We start from the raw sequence: 8,312 nt of genomic DNA, 5'->3' as shown, positions 1-8,312 counted from the left end.
CGTTGAGCCTGGATTTCGTGCCGCCAACATTTCATTGGGCAGGCTCGGGTTTAATCCCACTGACCAAATTCATTACACTGGGGCAAATTATTTCGAAAAGTCTCTCTCAGTCAGGAAAAATAAAAAATAAAAATCAAAAATCAAAAAATCAAAGTCAAAAATCAAATCAAGTTCATCACGGCAGGCTCGGGTTTGATCCCACTGTCCGATGGTCAAGACATTTCATTTTCATTGCTACTGGAGCTGGGTTTGTCCCGCCAGTAAGCATTTCATTTTCATAGCCACTAGCCGTGGGTCAGTCCCACTAGTAAGCACAGTCCCGTTTAAATTCTGTTCGGGTCAGTCCCGTTTTAAATTTCTGTCCGGGTCTATCCCGTGGGTCTATCCCATTTAATTTTCTGTCCGGGTCTATCCCGTGGGTCTATCCGGGTCTATCCCGTGGGTCTATCCCAATTTTACATTTCTGTCCGGGTCTATCCCGTGGGTCTATCCCATTTAAATTTCTGTCCGGGTCTATCCCGTTTGCATTTTCTGTTCGGGTCTATCCCGTGGGTCTATCCCATTTAAATTTCTGTCTGGGTCTATCCCATTTACGTTTCTACTCGGGTCTATCCCGTTTACATTTTCTGCTCGGGTCTATCCCATGGGTCTATCCCATTTTTACATTCATGTTCGGGTCAGGGCCATTTTTAGAATTCTTGTTCGTTGGAATCATCTTGCAGCCGAATAATGCAGGTAAGTATTTGGTGTCTACTTCTTTGTCTCAAGTTTTTTCAAAACTCAGACAAAGAGGGGCAAACTGTAGACACCAAATTTTTGGTGTAATTTCATTTACTGTTTATTTTTTTTAGTTTTTTATTTGTCGTATTAGTTTTATTCAATTTTTAGTTTTTATTTTTATTTTTAAGTTTTTAGCATAGAGTTTCTTGAAATAAAAAAAAGAAAGAGAAAAAGGAAAAATCATGAAAAAATGAAAAAAAAAAGAAAAAAAAAAGGAAAAGGAAAAGTAGCAATTTTGTTTTATTTATCTATTTTAGTCATTTCTGCTTAATTTATCTTTTATTTTTGTTTGGTTCATTTAGAAAAAAAGAAGAGGGAAAAATGGAAAAATAGAAAAAAAAAGAAAAGTGGAATTTGCATTTTCTAGTTTATATTGTCCGATGTTAATTAATTTGTTTTTGTCTTTTTTTTTATTATTATCAGTATTGTTTTAATTACTTTAAAAAAAATGATGATGAACACGCGACTTGCAAGCTTCGTTTTTGCAGCTTGCAAGGAGGGGCTCTTAGCAGCCCCTTAGCTGCAAATTTTGGAGAGTATAGCTGAGGGTTTAGGAGGGGGGTTCCTGGTATAAATAGCAAAAGAAAAGGCAGCCGCAAGAGAGAGGATCGGAGAGGGAGAAAAACATCAAAGGGTAAGAAAGAGAGGGAGCTGGGGGGAGTGACGGACAGAAATAGAAAGGGCAGTGGCGGCTGAGTTCTAAGATCTAAAAAACTAAAAAGGAAAAGGGAGTTTTTGGGAGAAAGGGGGAGATCCGGGACGGCAAGAGTAAACCAGAGAGGGGGAACAGCGGCGGAACTGGGAAAAATTCTGAGGGAGGCTAAGGCAAAAAGGGTGAGGTTGAGAGAGACCAAAAGGGGACTGACGGCTAAAACAGAGGACCGAGAGAGAATAGAGAAAAAGAAGGAGTTTCCTGGGTTTTGAGAGAAAGGCTTCGGGCAAGAGTGAAACAAAGAGAGAAACAAGAGAAGCTGTGAGCTGGGGAAAAGAGAAACTTTTGCAGAAAGTTTTGACAGAAAAAGGGAGAAAGTTTGGCGTTGAAAACGGCTACAAAATCATCAAATCTGAGACCAAACTTGTTGTCCTCATCGTTTTTGAAAGCTGCAACCTGGGCTTCATATTTGGTGGAACTCGCTCATCTTCCTACGGGCAATCGTTTTGGATTTCAACCTTATAAGGTGGTCAGGTAAATATAACTCATGCCCCTGCTGATTTAACATGTTGCTCACAAAAATTCGTACCCATGATACATGAACAAAAATTCTTGTTTTGTTGATGACTTTCTGATGTCGGATGATGTAAATAAAACCATGAGTTACATGATCTTGTTGGCTCACTGTTTGATTTGGATAGGTGATGAACAAAACCAGAAAACTGCAGAAAGCTTTCTGCTTTATGATTTTTCATCATGTTCGGATTCCTAATGCTCCCTTGGTTGCTGCTTCTTTTTGTGTTTTTGCGATGTTAATGATGGTTTTTGGCAATGGAAGGATCAGATAACATGATTTTTGTTGGTTTGGCAATGGGTTGGAATTTCTGGTTTTGCATTTTTGCATATCTGAGCAGCCAGTTCACGTTACCTTTCTGCGTTTTGGTGTCCGAGAGTGACCGTTGAGTTCCTTTCCATGTCTTTGCTTGTTGGGATGTCACATTCATGTCTTGTTTGTTTAGTTCAAAGTTTGGATGTTAGATTAAGAAAACTTTGGCTGAGGCATATGTTTGGATATGAATCTGGTCTTGGAAGGTGAAACTAAGGAAAGTTGTGTCTGTTGAACTCCCGGAGTCATAGAAAAGAGTTGCATGCTTGATGATTGCCTTGCTGTGTTTCCCTTGCTTAAAGACCGATACTTGATGTTTGGGTAAAGATTTTACTCAGGGTCAGACAAAGAAAACTTGCTTTGCAAACCTAGTCATTCGGCTAAGTCACCAAGACACACCAGTCTTTTCTTGATAAATTTCTGCTGTCTAGCTGCGTTTGTTTTTTTTTTCTGTTTTGCTGGTTTCCTTCCCCGCGGCAGCTCACCAAAAAGACTAGTGTAGTCATCTAGTTTACTAATTAAGCTTTGTGCCTAAATGATCAATGATGAAGTTGCACGCTTTAATCCGAAGCTATGAACATTTTGGTGTGTATGTCTTGTGGATTGAAGCTGCAAAGTTTTTGCAGCAAGGGAAAACACGATAAGAAAGTTGCAGCAGTTTTGTTTCTCCCAATGTTTTGCATTTTCTTTCCAGAATTTTTGCATGAGATCTTTTAAATTTTCTGCCTGTTTGGATGATGATAATGATGTGGTTGCTGTCTAGTTTAAAGCTGAGTTGAGTTTGGGTTGGCAAACAAATGGGTTTTTGTGTTTTTTCTGGTATGTGGTTTGAAGCTGTCCAAGCTTGCGGCAGAAATTTGCATAAGTAAAGAAGATTTCAGTTTTCTACGTAGCATGCATGAAATAATTCTTCAAAATTGCCTCTTAACCCCCTCAAGTTTCACCTTATGCTATTATGACCCACAAAATTGAGAAAACTAATCAATTGAGTCCCTGTGATTTTTGCAGCAATGCATTATGGCCCAATTACATTCCATGATCTTGCAATTAGGTCCTAAGATATTTGCATTCAAACCATGGCTGGATCTTTTCTTGGCTCTTAGGACCTTTGAATTTCTTGAATGTTTTGATTCATTTTGAATGGTTGATTGATGTTGACAATTGGGATCTTGGTTTGCAATTAGGTCTTAAGGTAGGTGCAAGTTGAGTCATTATTTGGCTTTCTTTTATTTTTTTTTGACCTTTGAAGTTCCTAAAAGTGTTTGACTAAGCTTGAATGCTAGTTTAGTGTTCACAGTTGAGTCTTTGGTAGTATTAATGCTTCAATTCAATGGCTTGTTGGCCTTCATGGGTTACCATGTTTTGCTAAGGTGATGCTTAATGCATGGATTTGTGAACCTTGTGACTAAATGAACTTATGGTGACCCATTTTCCTTACTTTCCCTAAATAAGTTGATTAATTGACTTTTTTCATGCTCATGGACCTTTTGAGTTCTAAAATGTTTCATTTGGCTTTGAATGGTTGATTAATGCTTGCATTTGGGTCCTTGGTAGATTCCTTTATTGGAAACTATGTATTGTTTGATTTCATTTAAATTGCAATTAGGAGAGATTTGGTGACTTTGTTATACTTTACTATTTGAGGTACCGTGACCTTTTTATTTGTTTTGAAGCCATTTTTCTTTCATTTGGACACCATTCCAAGGGGGCGGTATAATCTCTTTTATCTTTTTGTCTCTCCTATGTGATCCAATGTGCTAAGTGAATTGCATGTCTACTTTGCTTTCCTAGCTTTTCTTTAATTCCTTTTACTTATGTCATTTACTTTTTGTTTTCATTAAGTTATTCTTTTAATGGGGTATGTGTACACCTCTTGGCTTGTACTAGATAGGGTTTGGAGGAGCATTCGATGAAGAGCTGTTGAAGAGTTGTGCCTAGCTAGCAAATGTAATAGTTAGGGCCTTAATCACCTTATGTGTCTTGCATGTCTATGTGCTATATGTTTAATCGTTTTCTTAGGTTTTGGCATTTAGATATGCATGCTAAGTGTTATGTGCTATGTGTTTATAAGTGATTGACATGTCTACTCGCTTTCCATAGCCATGAATGAATGTGATGGATGAATGTACGTTTCCACTAGTCCAACGCTAGTCGGAATTCATAGAATGGGCTAGTCCAACGCTAGACCCTTAGGGATTTCCCCTCGTTAGTACATATTTGCGTGTTCATTACATGTCATGCATTTTTCTTAGTTTATCATTTTGCATGCCCCTCGAACCCCTTTTCCCTCCATTTTAGGATTTTTGCATTTCATGCTAGTTATAGGGTTCATTTGCTTGAGAGTCCCCTTAAATATGGGATATAGACGAGTGTGGCTTTTTCTAAGCCTTAGCACGCTTGTATTCCCTCTATAAAAGGGCAAATTGAGTCACGATTTAGGTCTCCCCGTACCCATTATGCATGAATTCCCTAGGTTCATGCATCCACTCTATCATTACACTTTCATTTTTTCCTCCCATTTGCACACGTACACTTTTTATCCCTTCACTTGCACACGAACACTTTTATCATCACTTGCACACATGCACTTCATATTATCATTTCACATACCGTACTTTGTCCACTCACGTGCACATTTTCATTTTACATATTTATTGTCTTTTATTACTTTTTCAAACTCATGTCCTCACATTGCATACATACCTTCCATTCATTTGCATCCCACTCGCATTATTCGTGACTTCTTCAAAGGATCGCTATTGGGCTTCACAATTAATGTGATTGGCATCACTCAACCTTTGAAGAGAAATTTCCCCCAATACCCCTAGGTCTAGGGTTTGCATTCATGTAGTGCATCCAAATGTAATAAATTCTTTGGTTAAAACAAGAAAATTTTTGATTAAATCATGCAACTAGCCCTGGCTAGGTCAAAGGGGTGCCTTGGATTTTAGCCTTGCCTTCCCCTTTGTCAAATGTGACTCCCGAACCTTTTTCTTTGGTTTACGTGGACTAGGAGTCGTTTAAAAGGGGTTTCTTACTACTTTTTTCCTATTTTTCTCTTTAAAAATTCATTTTAGGTGACTTGGTACACCTTAACTCATTACCAAGTGGCGACTCCACTTTTATTTTAAAAACCCTTTTTAAACTATAATTTTGGGTCAAATCGTCGCATTCTCAAACCCCCATTTAGACCCATTTTTCTTTTAAATCACAAATTCATTTTTCAATCACAAAAATACATTTTTTAAAATCATTTATTTATTTATCAAAAAATGGGGCGCGACAAAAGTGTCGGCAATCAAATGAAGATGAAATTAAAAGACGGAAGTCTCTATAAATAGAACTCAAGATCATTTGTAGAGGCATCGAGTTTTTTTTTAGCTATCATAGGAACTTTCTGTAAAACTCTAAATTCTCAGCTTCTATATTTCTTTGTATGCTCTTTGATTCAAGAAGTTCAATAAGAATTTGAAGTTTGATTTCATCTCAAAGGCTCTGCTATTTAAAATTTTCGTTGCAAAGCTACTCTGATTTCCAAGTAAGTTTTATTTAATTTTATGTCAATTATATGCCTGGGTTGGTTCTGGTATTCAAGAATTTCTGGTATCCAAGAAAATCCATATTTTACCAAACCTATTACTCATCATATCACTTTAACTAGATTTCAAGAAGTGCCTCTTTACAATGCACTAAATTCCTTTACCCAAAGACTTTTTCCTTCAAATTATTTTTGGCAACCAGATGATCCATCCAAAAATCTGGATTATTACGAATTAATTCTTACTGATACTCAATCTGTTGAGATTTTTCCTATTCCAGACGAAAAGAATCCAGAAATTATCAGCCATTCAAAATGCATTATAAAGAAAGTTTGTTCTCCTAATGAATGGACTTCTCTTTATTCAAAGAAATCTTTTTCAGTTAGATTCATTCCAGATGGATTTACTTATCAAGATTACAAAATGGCATGGTATCGTGGTTTTTTGTATAGACCATTCAATCATTCTTGGTTCTTTACATTCAAAGAAAGTTGCAGCAGAGAATTCCCAATTTGGTTCAACCATTGGTGGAAATGGTTTGGTCCACAACCAGAAATTCTACCTCCAAATGTCCTCATGGGATTCCAAACTTATCTCAAAAAAGCAAGGGGGAAGAACATACAAGGTCAATACTATTTCATATGGAATTCAAAGTACCATGGATTTTTTGCTGGAGTTTCAAAGTTCATCAAGAATTGGAAAAACCACTTCCAATGTCACTAGTTCGAGAATTCAAAATTAAATGGTGGTTAGAATTCAATCAAGAATTTTGTGATCAAAAGAATGTATTAAGATTCCTAGAGACGGGAGAAAAACTCAAATGGACTAATCCAAATCAACAATCTACCAAAGGAGTTAATTCCCCAACTACTCCACAGAAGATAGAAAAAGAGAAAAGTTGCTCAACATCAGACACCACGGCAAATGACTTCTTAATGAAAAAGATGATGCAGAATCCGGAAATGCTCAAAGAATACCTAAGTTATTTGCAAAATCAAGACAAGAAAGAAGAAGACAAAAAAGATGAGTCAGCTGGATCGTCATCAGAATCAACTTTTGATCCATTTGGTGGTCCCTGTGCTCAAGACCCGACAGACTTTTGATAAAGTGGTCGGCCAATTTCAAAGATGTCGATTTCAAGATAAGAAAAGAATTTCAAAAGGACCAATTAAAAGAAGATAAGGTGTCGGCAGGAAAAGCAAATGAAATTCAAATGAAAGTGTCGGCAATCAAATGAAGATGAAATTAAAAGAGGGAAGTCTCTATAAATAGAACTCAAGATCATTTGTAGAGGCATCGAGTTTTTTTTTAGCTATCATAGGAACTTTCTGTAAAACTCTAAATTCTCAACTTCTATATTTCTTTGTATGCTCTTTGATTCAAGAAGTTCAATTAGAATTCGAAGTCTGATTTCATCTCAAAGGCTCTGCTATTTAAAATTTTCGTTGTAAAGCTACTCTGATTTCCATGTAAGTTTTATTTAATTTTATGTCAATTATATGCCTGGGTTGGTTCTGCTATCCAAGAAAATTCATATTTTACCAAACCTAATACTCAACATATCACTTTAACTAGATTTCAAGAAGTTCCTCTTTACAATGCACTAAATTCCTTTACCCAAAGACTTTTTCCTTCAAAATGTTTTTGGCAACCAGATGATCCATCTAAAAATCTGGATTATTACGAATTAATTCTCACCGATACTCAATCTGTTGAGATTTTCCCTATTCCAGACGAAAAGAATCCAGACATTATAAAGAATGTTTGTTCTCCTAATGAATGGACTTCTCTTTATTCTAAGAAATCTTTTTCAGTTAGATTCATTCCAGATGGATTTACTTATCAAGATTACAAAATGGCATGGTATCGTGCTTTTTTGTATAGACCATTCAATCATTCTTGGTTCTTTACATTCAAAGAAAGTTGCAGCAGAGAATTCCCAATTTGGTTCAACCATTGGTGGAAATGGTTTGGTCCACAACCAGAAATTCTACCTCCAAATGTCCTCATGGGATTCCAAACTTATCTAAAAAAAGCAAGGGGGAAGAACATACAAGGTCAATACTATTTCATATGGAATTCAAAGTACCATGGATTTTTTGCTGGAGTTTCAAAGTTCATCAAGAATTGAAAAAACCACTTCCAATGTCACTAGTTCGAGAATTCAAAATTAAATGGTGGTTAGAATTCAATCAAGAATTTTGTGATGAAAAGAATGTAATAAGATTCCTAGAGACGGGAGAAAAACTCAAATGGACTAATCCAAATCAACAATCTACCAAAGGAGTTAATTCCCCAACTACTCCACAGGAGATAGAAAAAGAGAAAAGTTGCTCAACAAAAAAGATGAGTCAGCTGGATCGTCATCAGAATCAACTTTTGATCCATTTGGTGGTCCCTGTGCTCAAGACCCGACAGATTTTTGATAAAGTGGTCGGCCAATTTCAAAGATGCC

The sequence above is a fragment of the Coffea arabica genome, chromosome 2c, assembly GCF_036785885.1.
Source record: "Coffea arabica cultivar ET-39 chromosome 2c, Coffea Arabica ET-39 HiFi, whole genome shotgun sequence".
Lineage (NCBI taxonomy): Eukaryota > Viridiplantae > Streptophyta > Magnoliopsida > Gentianales > Rubiaceae > Coffea > Coffea arabica.
This window is presented reverse-complemented; position numbering follows the sequence as displayed.